General features: G+C 40.3%; 1 protein-coding gene across 1 annotated transcript in view; it reads right to left on the bottom strand.

Annotated features, from left to right (window-relative positions):
* Positions 1 to 11,712, bottom strand: part of LOC112063774 (elongation factor 1-alpha 1-like) — a 61,292-nt gene that overhangs the window by 48,321 nt on the left and 1,259 nt on the right.

The following is an 11,712-nucleotide window of genomic DNA, read 5'->3' as shown; positions in this document are numbered from 1 at the left end:
AAAAAAAAAAAAAAAAAAAAAAAAAAAAAAAAAAAATTATTTACTTATTTATTTTGGCTATGAAGGGTCTTAGCTGTGGCATGCTGGATCTTCATTGTGGCATGCAGACTCTTGGTTGCAGCATGCATGCAGGAGCTAGTTCCCTGACTAGGGATCGAACCCAGGCCCCCCACATTGGGAGCGAGGAGTCTTAACCACTGGGCCACCAGCAATGTCCCAATAGCAGGTATTTTATTTTATTTATTTTTTTAAAACACTTTTTGTTTCTTTAATGTTGTATCTATTTTATTTATTTATTTTTGGCTGCAGTGGGTCTTCGTTGCTGTGTGCAGGCTTTCTCTAGTTGCAGCAAGCGGGGGCTACTCTTCATTGTGGTGTGTGGGCCTCTCATTGTGGGGGCTTCTCTTGTTGTGGAGCACGGGCTCTAGGTGCATGGGCTTCAGTAGTTGCGGCACATGGGCTCAGTAGTTGTGGCACGTGGACTCAGTAGTTGTGGCTCGCGGGCTCTAGAGCACAGGCTCAGTAGTTGTGGTGCACGGGCTTAGTTGCTCCGTGGCATGTGGGATCTTCCCGGACCAGGGCTCGAACCCATGTCCCCTGAGCTGGCAGGTGGATTATTAACCATTGTGCCACCAGGGAAGCCCAGTAGCAGGTATTTTAAATCAACCTGAGCATTTTCAACACTGGTAAAGTTAAGCGGCATGATATAAGCCTCAATTATGGATTATGAGTCAGGCAGAACTTAAGATAGTTTAGACACAATCATGGGAAACCCTAGTTTATCATTTAACAAGCCATGTCCTGGTTTGGGTGCTGAAGATGAACAAACAAGGTATTCATTCCTGTGAATAGGAAGCACTTCTTAAAGCCTTTGGGATCAAAAAAAGTATCCCTTCAAGAAAGTCACTTAGGACTTAAGGGACTTGGGGTCAGGCAGCTCTGGCTTCCCATCCCAGGTCCAGCACTTGGCAGCTGTGGAATTTTGGGCAAGCTTTGAGTCTCCGTTTTCTAAACTGTAAAATGAGAATATAGTAGCCCTCCTTGGGTTGTTATGGAATTAAATGAGATCCGTGACTATTAGTATTATCAATAATGAGAAAAACATGCAAGGAGAAATTTTTGCCAAATGCCCAGTAGAAGTCTAGAAAGGATTACGAAGCAGGTGATTTGTGGCACTGAGAAAGGAAAGTGGCGATTACCTGAAGGCAGAGCTGCTCGATTTAGGAATAATAGCTAGCTTGCTTTGGCTGAGCATGGAGGGCAAAAACTCCCCCACTTAACAAACATTTAAGAATAGCAGAATTTAGAATTGATACCCATTTAAAAATGTAATGAATATTGTTTCACTGTAATGAAAAAGAAACACAACCGTTACTGGGAATCTATGCCCTGGATCTTACAGCTTCGTTCACCTAACACTTGCCCGAAGCTCACCCTTCCCCCACTTAGAGGGAATGTACATTAGCTCTGGGGCTCAGAAGTGCCCACTTTAACTTCCTTCACATGCAAGTGGTTTTCCATTGTGGGATCCCTTTCGGAGAGATTCTCATAATAAGATTGTGGTGGATATCTCATTAATGGACTGATTAAGGAATCATTCTAGAAAAAACCAGGGGAATGAGAGAAAGAGCTGAAACATCCATTTTGTTAGCCTGCTTATAGAGCTGGAGAGAACAGCCTTTAAGATATATATCTTCACTAGAAGGAAATATATTACTGAATTTTGGCTCAGAATGTCCTTGTGTTGGGGTAAAATAATTGCTTTTCCACTAAATGTCTTTTTGACCTCCCTCCCCTCTCTCCACCTTCATTCTTAGAATGTGTAAAGGGCATTAAGCCAGGGCTAAGTGAGAGGTGGCACTGGAATGCTTGGTTGGGACCAAGTTTCTCTCTAATTCTGTACATAGTGGAAAAGCATGGAATTTTTCTGAACAGGACGCAGCCTAACTCCAGTGGAAGGAACCTGGGTCTCATTAGCAGTGTGGCCTTCATTCTGACACCAGACTTCTTCGTAAAAGGAGAACAGTATACCTTTCACAGCCTGCTGGGGAGCCCTGTGGGCTGGAGTATTTGGTAAACCGCAGGCTGTTTTTGGTGCTCTAATCCACCAGAGTTCCCTGTGGGAATGATTAACCAGGCAATGGGGTGTAGGCTGAGTTGGAGCAGGGGCCCAGGGGAGCTGGGGCAAATGCTGGAGGTCGTTGCCATGGTTATGGACAAGGACTGCTGAGGACGAGAGGGGTACAGGGTGGAAAGTGGAGTGGATAGGAATGATGTCGCAGTGGAGGGGTGGTGCATGTGATGTCATATCACATGGCATGGAGAGAAGATAACACAACCCCTGCAAGTTTTGGGCTGGGCGATGGGAGATTATAAATGACACTACATGGGACAAAGAGGAACAGTAGGCCTCGAAGCGAAGGTGATGTGTTCATTTGGGGCTGTGTCGAGATGAAGGTGCCTTGAGATGCCAGACAGAGAGATGGACACAAAAAAGCTTGGGGAGTAAATAGTGGTGGGGGAGGAGATGGTGTTGATGACTAACATCAAAGGAATGACTAGAATTCGTGAAGAAGAGAAGGACAGACCCACACCTGGAGAGCCAGAGCCTTTGAGGGCAGTGTTTGAGCCATGGACTCTGCAGTCAGACGGCTTGACATTGAAATTATTTACCCTGGGCTGTTGCTCCATCTCTCTGTGCCTCAGTTTTCTCCTCTGTAAATATGGGGATGAAAAACAGAATCTACTTCATTAGACTGTTATGAAGAGTAAATGAAGTCATAAGCACGAAGCTCTTAGAATTGTGCCTGGCACACAGCAAACACTCAATAAATAGCCATTCTTAAAATTCACCCATCAAAGTTTTGTTTATTTGGGGGCTCATTATAGAAACTTTCCTCCACTTGTTTATTTGGCTTGCTATTACTCCACATATAGTTTACAACCAAACACCAGACATGGGCTGATGTAGTATCCTGGAAAGCAAAGCAGCATTCAAATACATGAAGGCTCCTTTACAAAGGGCAGTCATTCATTGACTTAAGATCTCTGGCATTAATTACAGGTTTAGGTACATGAAAGTGTTGCCTAGATCTTCGTCCCTGCTTTGAAATGCAAGATCTGTGAAACTGAAGCCTGCTAATGGAAATGCAAATGGCTCAAACATTTGCATTTACCTGTGACTCACGGCTTTAATCAAGAGCCAGTATGTCCCTTGTGAAAACACGTACAAATCATTGGCTTTGACTGTGATCAGACAAACTAGTCATGGTGAATGATTTTGGCCGCAGCTCTTCCTTTCTAAGGATGCCTCCGTCAGGAGCTCTGATCTTTCTCAAGTGTAAATGTGCATATTAAAATACTGGCATTCATAGGACACCAGCAAAGTGACTGAGCCTCTGGCAGCCTGCCATCTTTGCTTATTGCTTTAATAATTGAATGTAACTGGAAGGTCTTTTCATATCTACTAAAAATTTATGAGAATTGGCTATAAGTTAATGAAGCAGATTTTTTTTTTTTAATAAACAACTATTCCAGAGACAGTCATTCAAATGAATGAGACTTTTGAAAGAACCACTTGGCCCTCCTTACGGATGCTCTGAACACGTTGGAATATCTTTATGAGAATTGCCTTCCTAGTTCTTGGCACCTTCTTTCAGATAGCCTCATGGTGAAGTCTTTTCCTTTAAAGGGGTTGTAAGTTTTTGAAAAGATGTGAAAGTGATTCAGATTTCACTGAGGTAGTACCATTTTTGTTCATAATCAAGGAGTCACTAAAATAACAAGACTATGCCTGGGTTATAAATTAGTTTGGAAGGCAACCTTTAGAGAGGGATTCTAAAGCACACTCACTGAATTGACCACTAGTTTTATCCAGAAACAACAGAGAGTCTTCTATGCAGGGAACCAAATTGTCCAGGCTTCCTGGGGATGTTTTCTGTTTTAGCACTGAATGTCTGCAGTCCTGGGCAAACCAGAATGATCAGTTGTCCTATTTTGAGGCAGGCATATTCCTGCAATTGACAAGACTTTGATCTTGTTCCTGTGACTCAATAATACAGGGGTTTCTCATTCCAGCTTCCTTCCCATGGGTACAGGCTCCTAGCATTGTTGCTGGAGGACAGCAGGGATTTCAGTGCTTCTTTGTTTTTATGTCGGTACCTTTGAACTTTTCACTGTTACTTAGGGCTATGTTTGGAATTCTCTTATGGTTTTGAAGCTCCTGCCTCTTGGCAATGTTTTTGCTTAAACTGAGCCAGCCCATGTGGTTCCAGAAGTGGATTCAGGTTTCTAGACTGAGCTCTGTATTTATTAGTCATGAGTCCCTTAGCCTAACTGACCCTCAATTTCCTTAACTGGCAAATAGAAAAATAAGTGCCTTTATTATTTCATAGGGTTAAGGTGAGGATGAAAAGGGATAATATATGGGAGCTGCAAATTTTATTTGCAGATATAATTATATCTCAACTTTTATTGAGATATAATTGACATATAACATTGTATTAGTTTCAGATGTACAGCATAATGATTTGGTATATGTATATATTGTGAAATGATCACCAAAGTAAGTCTAGTTAACATCCATCCCTACGCATAGTTACAATTTTTTTTCTTGTGATGAGAAATTTTAAGATCTATTCTCTTAGTAACTTTCAAATATATAATGCAATATTATTAACTATACTCACCATGCAGTACACTACATCTGCAGGACTTATTTATTTTATTTTGACCACCTTTACCCATTTTGCCCATCCCCACTCCCCCCACCTCTGGCAACCACTGATCTGTTCTCTGTGTCTATGAATATGTTTCTGTTTTGTTTTGTTTAAGATTCCTCATGTGAGCGAGATCATACAGTATTTGTCTTTATCTGTCTGACATTTCACTTAGCGTAATGTCACCAAGGTCCATCCATGATATCACAACTGTCAGGATCTCCTTTTTTATGACTGAATATATATATATTATGTATATATATATATACACCACATTGTATGTACATATATATTTATATATATACCACATTTTCCTTATCCATTTATACATAAATGCACACTTAAGTTGCTTTCATGTCTTAGCTATTTAAATAATGCTGCAGTGAACATAGGGGTGCAGATATCTTTTCAAATCAGTGTTTTCATTTCCTTTGTATATATGAAGTGGGATTGCTGGATCACATGATAGTTCTATTTTAAATTTTTTGAGGAACCCCCAGACTGTTTTCCATAGTGGCTGCTCCAATTTACAGCCCTGCCAACAGTGCAAAAGGTTTCCTTTTTTTCCACATTCTCACCAACATTTGTTATTAATTTTAACAATTACTGAATGCCTGTTATATGCAAGACCTTCTGGAGACTCATATCCTGGAGGGAAATAGACATACATGCAGATATGTAATTGACCACTAGATGATGTCTGCAGTTCTGTGATCCTTATCTGAACAAGGTTCTAGGACTTCAAAGGGAAGACTGATTAATTCCGCTTGGGGCATTCCAGATGGCTGCCCAGAGCAGGTGATGCTTGAATTGGATCCTGAAGGATGACAGAAGAAATGGCATGAGCAGGGCTTCGGAGGTGGCAAGTCTGGGACACATCTGGGGAACTGTTCATTCGGAGTGAGGCAGGATGGAGCCAGACCTTGAGGGACTTTAAGTGTCAAACTGAAAAATGAACTTTATCAGGGGTTTGACCTAATCAGATCTTCTGGCTTAGTGTGGAGGATGGAACAGACTTTAAGAAGAAGTAGTGGTGGTGGTGGTGGAATGAACTGGGCGATTGGGATTGACATGTATACACTGATGTGTATAAAATGGATGACTAATAAGAACCTGCTGTATAAAAAATAAAATAAAATAAAATAAAATAATTTTAAAAAATTTTTTTAAAAAGAAGAAGTAGTCACTGACCTTTATTGTGTTCACCCAGGGAAGACTAGGGTAGAATAAATGAGGACAGTGGCAAGTGGAAGGGAGAGGAGAAGAGAGATTAAAGTGTCCTCATCATCAATAATGTCCCCTTATTGGAGAGGCCTGTCTTGACCACTTTGTATAAAATATTCCAATCCCTTACCTCATTTGTCTTCCTTAACTTGCTATATTTTTCTTCTTAGCATCAGTACCATCTGCATAATATACATTTACTTTTTATGTGTTTATTATCTATTTCCCACACTAGAATGGAAGTTCCATGAGGGCATGTCTTTTGTTTTATTCTTTACCACATCCTTGGTGCTGGAACAGTGCCTGGTATATAGTAGGTGGTGCTCAATATATATTTACTGATTAAATAAGTAAAATAAGTTTGGGGTCCTTCCCCCAGACTATGTAAATCAACTGAGCCATATGGTCAGTTAGCCCCTGTTTTCCCTTGTGGATTAAACTTACTTCATTCTAAAAAGAATTTGAAGTAGTTCCTGAAATATATATACTACAGAACAATTTTAAAAGTACAGAAATAAGCCAGATCTTAAGCAGAAAGAAAGAGTTGAATAGGATGATAAAGCACAGAGAATCAGTATGCAGATGTGGGTGCCACAAGGGCTGCACTAAAATTTTCAAGGTGAGAAGCAAATTCATGTCTGAGTTTCCTGACAGCCAAGGCAAAGAGGGGAACATGGCCAGCTATGAGACCTACAGTGTTCATTAGACAAAGACAGGCCATTGTATCAGAAGCAGCCCTGGATTTTTTTTTTTTTATGGATAAAGATGACACTGAAATCATCTGCTTTCGCCTTCACGCTGTTTGGTAGGGTGACTACTTGGTAACCCCTTAGCTGTTTTGGAGGGAGCTTAGTCCTGTGTTCAGCCTCACTCACCCACTCCAAGAGGTGACCAGAAATTTATCCTAGCCAGAAGCAGCAGTGATCGGTTAAGTGACACTCAAGGGGCATGATTGGGTGGGAGAGGTATGTAAATAGACTGTTCCTGCCCTTCTGTCCCCTCTAGAACACAGTATCAATTTCCAATCTTATCTCCACTAATACAGAGGAAAGTTACAAAGAAATCTGGTCAATGACCTCTGGATCTTCTGTTTGTCTCTCTTTTGATTTCTTCAGTTCCTTTGGAGTACCACTTAAGTGAGAAGTTTGGTTTGGCTGATAATATCTTTCTAAGAGAGACCAGGTGAGATGGGGCAAGGAATCTGATTTGCCAAATGATTAAAAGGTGATTTTCACTCTAGTAAAAGAATTTCTTTTTTAAAAGATGTTTAAAAGGATTTTTTAAAAAGTAATACATCCACATGGTAAAACAAAATTCCAACAGGGCGAAGAGGGTCAACCAATAATGCCATATTTTGTATATTCTTGCAGAGATATTCATATTTGTACAAATACATAAATGCTTTTTGCTATATGAATGAGAATTTATGATACAAACTCTTCCCTTCCTTTTTTTTTTCTTTGACTTATTATTTCTTGGAGAACATTCCCTCCGAGTTCCTATTAAGCTACTTTATTCTTTTAAAATGTGGAATGGTGTTCTGTTATATGAGTACCATCATTTACCTATCTAATATCCCAACTCATGGATATGAGGCTGTTTCCAGTGTTTTGCTGTTGCAAACAATACTTCAGCGACATCAGTGAAATTTGAATCTACATCAGTCAGGGTTCTGGAAGGAAACAGCACTGAAATGCAGAAGGTTCAAACTAAGAGACTAATGAAAGGGACTGCATTACAGAGGTGTGGGCAGGACGGTTGTTGAGGCACCAATGAGCTGACAACAGCAGTGGTTACCAAACCTGGGCCTCAAGGGGAAAATGGTACCATTGGAGCCTTGGGGAAGCAGGCATGTGGGGTTAGGGCCACCTAGTAAGAGCTGTGCATTTCCAGAAGCACAGCATCAGAGATAGAAGGAACAGGGAAGAAATACCTCCGCCGCACTCGCTTCCTGCCCTGCAATCTCTTGCAAGTGCCTCCCATTAGCCAAACCCAATCACAGAGGCCAGTAGGCAAGGGACCCAGGTGACCAGAGTGACCCGCCCTCCTGGGACAAAGATGGGTACAGAAGAGCAGTAAATGGATCTGGGGTGGGAGTGGAGCATATACACAGTATATCTGTGGGATTCCTAGAAGTGGAAATTCTAGCTTAAAGGCATGTGCATTTTTATTACTGTTTGCAAGTCAATATTCATTTTCTTTTTTTAATAGATTTATTATTTATTTATTTATTTATGGCTGCGTTGGGTCTTTGTTGCTGCGCGCGGGCTTTCTCTAGTTGTGACGAGCAGGGGCTACTCTTCTTTGTGGTGCGTGGGCTTCTCATTTCGGCGGCTTCTCTCGTTGCGTAGCAGGGGCTGTAGGCGCACAGGCTTCAGTAGTTGTGGCATGTGGGCTCAGTAGCTGTGGCTCACGGGCTTAGTTGCTCTGTGGCATGTGGGATCTTCCCGGACCAGGGCTCGAACCCTTGTCCCCTGCATTGGCAGGCTGATTCTTAACCACTGCATCACCAGGGAAGTCCAATATTCATTTTCATTTACCCTTTCTCTGGGTTTTCACTTTCCTTCTGTATTTCTGTATTTCTACTGGGAATAATTTTCCTTCTGTCAGAAGAACTCCCTTCAGTATTTCTTTGAGTGCAATTCTGACGGCTAAGAGTTCTCTCTGTTTTGCTTGTCCTTTGACCTTTCATTTTGAAGGATAATTTCATGGAGTTGATGATCCTGGTTGGGCAGTTATTTTCTTTCAGCACCTTGTCTTCTGAATTTTATTGTCTCTGTTGAAAATCACCTCTCAGTCTTAGTGTGATTCCATGGAAGTCTCTACTTTTAAGCTTTTCTTTATATCTCTGGTTTTCAGCAGTTTGACTATGATATACCTCAATGTGGTTTTCTTTGTTTTCATCATGATTGAATTCAGTGAACTTCTTGAATCTGAATTATATTTCATCCGTGTCGGGAAATTCTTGTCTATTATCTTTAAATAATGCCCTTTTCTCTCGTTCCATATCCTTAGTTTGCATATATTATCCCTTTTCACTGTGTGCCATTTGCCTCTTACACTCTTTTCTATACTTTCCATCCTTTTTTCTCTTTGTCTTTAGTCTGGATATTTTCTATTGTCTTACAGTTCACTAATCTGTCCTTTCTGGGTCTAAATCTGCTCTTAAGCCCATCTATTGAATTTCCAATTTTCACTTACTGTATTTTTCAGTCCTAGAATTTTGATTTGATTCTTTTTTATAGGTTCTGATTATCTGAGAAATTATCTTTTTTTTTAATCTCTTGAGTCTGTAAATGATGTTGTCTTCCTTCAGAGGGAGTTATCCTTTCCTTAGCTGGTCAGGGAGAGTGGGGACCGGTCATCTTAAGAAAGAGACTGAACCAACTTTAGGCTGGGTTGCAGTTTTGGCAAACCTCTGTCTATCTCTATTTCCCCCTAACTTTTAGGGTAGATCTCTCCAGGGGTTTAACTATGAATCTGGGGTATTAAGCAGAGATCCTTTCTTTTAGTAGGGCTTGAACTCTTGTTCTTGCATCCTGGCCACTGTGAGACTGCCAAAACCCTGCTTTTAGTTTCTGAGCCTTTCTATTTGTCTTCCTAGCCTCCTGCCCACACAGCTTCAGAAGGTAGTGGATGCTTTCCGGGAAAACTGGTAGTGTTGGAACTCAGTATTCTTCTCCTTTCTCACTGGGGTCCTGGCCCCTAAGCTTCTTATTTTATCGCTCTAGCCCCACAGATGGCCAAAAGATTTGCTGCTTTCTTTACCTCTTAACAGAAGTCCTCTGACTGGTGTCACTGGGATTCTTTGTCACCTGCCCTATAACTAGAATTGGTAAGTACTCTGAGGGAAAAAAAGACTGTAGAATGTCAAGTCATTCTTCAGCTGCTTTTTTCCCCCATATGTTTTACCCATTAAGTCTTAGTGCCTCAATATCTTTCCAAAGCCTCAAGTAGATTTTTTTTTTTTTGGTATTTTATTGGTTTTTATGGTTCTTCTTTATGGGAAGGTTGGTCTGCTACAATCTACCTCATTATATTCAGAAATGAAAGCCATGTCTGGTATCCTATGTTTAGTTTCCTTGATCCTCTGCTATTCTCCTTAGTTCCTCCCCTCATAAGAATTTTTAAATAAATGGTTTTCTTTGTATTTTGAGATTAAATCTTACTGCATTTGATTCCAAGTGAATTGGGACTAGGTTACAACTTCAGCCCAAGATTACATGCCTTGACTCTCCCTCTGGATTAGTTATACATTAGGCAAATATTCTCTGACCTCAGGCAAAATAAGTCCCCATTTTCTTGTGTGTAAAATGGGAACACTAATCTTTTCCTCATCAGGTTGTTTAAATCTTAGTAAGATGATGTGTATCAAGATCTTAGCACAGGGTCTCAGACTTAGGGCAGCACTCAGTAAAAGTCACTATTAGGGAGAGATAAGAAAGGAATAAGACATAAGGAAATTTGTAGGGGGCCATTCATGGCAATCAGTTGTCCCTTCCCTTACCCAACCAGTTTACTTTTTCATTTATTTTTTGGTCATCATTCACTTTTGCATATGAGGTACAATCTAGAAGTTCTTTTAGTGATGGTCTCATGGCAAAACCTTTAAGAGTTTGTTTATTTTATTTTAATCTGCAAATCTCTTTATTTTTATCATTATTGAAAGGTAACTTTGTTGTATATATAATTCTAGATTGGCAGTTATTATCTCTTAGAATTTTGGAAATATTGTTTAATTATCTTCTGGCTACATAAAAGATAATCTGGTTTTTCTCTCTGGCTGCTTTTAAGACATTCTCTTTGTTTTTGGTGTTCTCTCATTTTGTTACTGTATACTTCTTTCTTTTCATTTATCTACTTCAGAAATTTTTTCTTTCTAGAAAAGTCTCAGGTGTCATCTCTTCCAACATCATGTCTCCTTGTTGTCTCTAGTTCTTTCTTTAGGGAACTCCAATTCAATGTTTTCAACCTTATCAGCCCATCCACCAAGCTTTATAATCTCTGGTATTTTCCATTTTTATCTATGTTCTGTCCTCAGATTTATCTTCTAACTAGCTTCCTCTTCAATTGTGTTGCTGCTCTTCTTTGCACCTTGGTTTTTGGTGTATTTTGTAATTTTTGATATTTGATGGAATTTTCTTGGAACTCTGTGAAGTCTGGGTTCTGTCTGAAAAAAATGACTTTTGCTTTGCAAGACAACTCTTTTATTTTTTTTACACTACAGAAGTAGTATAAATTGTTCTGTAAAAGCATGGATAAACTCTGGTTTATCCATGTCAAGCTTGTGACAGATAAGTGTATTACCTCTCTTGCTTAGCAGAAGAGATATATATATAGGGAGAGAGATAGATAGATTATCTTTTTACTGAGTTGCTGGGAAACTGAGCTTTGTGCGGTGGTCGCCAATCTGAACTTCACCTTGCCAAGTCCCTACATAATGCCTCCTCTCCCTCATGATACCAGTTAAAACTCTTATTCTGGGTCACAGAGGAGCAGGAGATGCCTCTGGTTCCAGCTCTTGCTGACTTATTTGGAATCTGGCTCCCATCTCATCTTTGGCTTTTGGGTATCTCCCTTACTTTCTTTCCATCTCAGTCATGAATTTTAAAATATATTCAAAAATTTTTTATCTAGCATTTTTTTTTTTTTTTTCTGTACACGGGCCTCTCACCGTTGTGGCCTCTCCCGTTGTGGAGCAAGGGCTCCGGACACGCAGGCTCAGTGGCCATGGCTCACGGGCCCAGCCGCTCCGCGGCATGTGGGATAT

Source organism: Physeter macrocephalus, chromosome 7, assembly GCF_002837175.3.
Source record: "Physeter macrocephalus isolate SW-GA chromosome 7, ASM283717v5, whole genome shotgun sequence".
Lineage (NCBI taxonomy): Eukaryota > Metazoa > Chordata > Mammalia > Artiodactyla > Physeteridae > Physeter > Physeter macrocephalus.
This window is presented reverse-complemented; position numbering and strand designations above follow the sequence as displayed.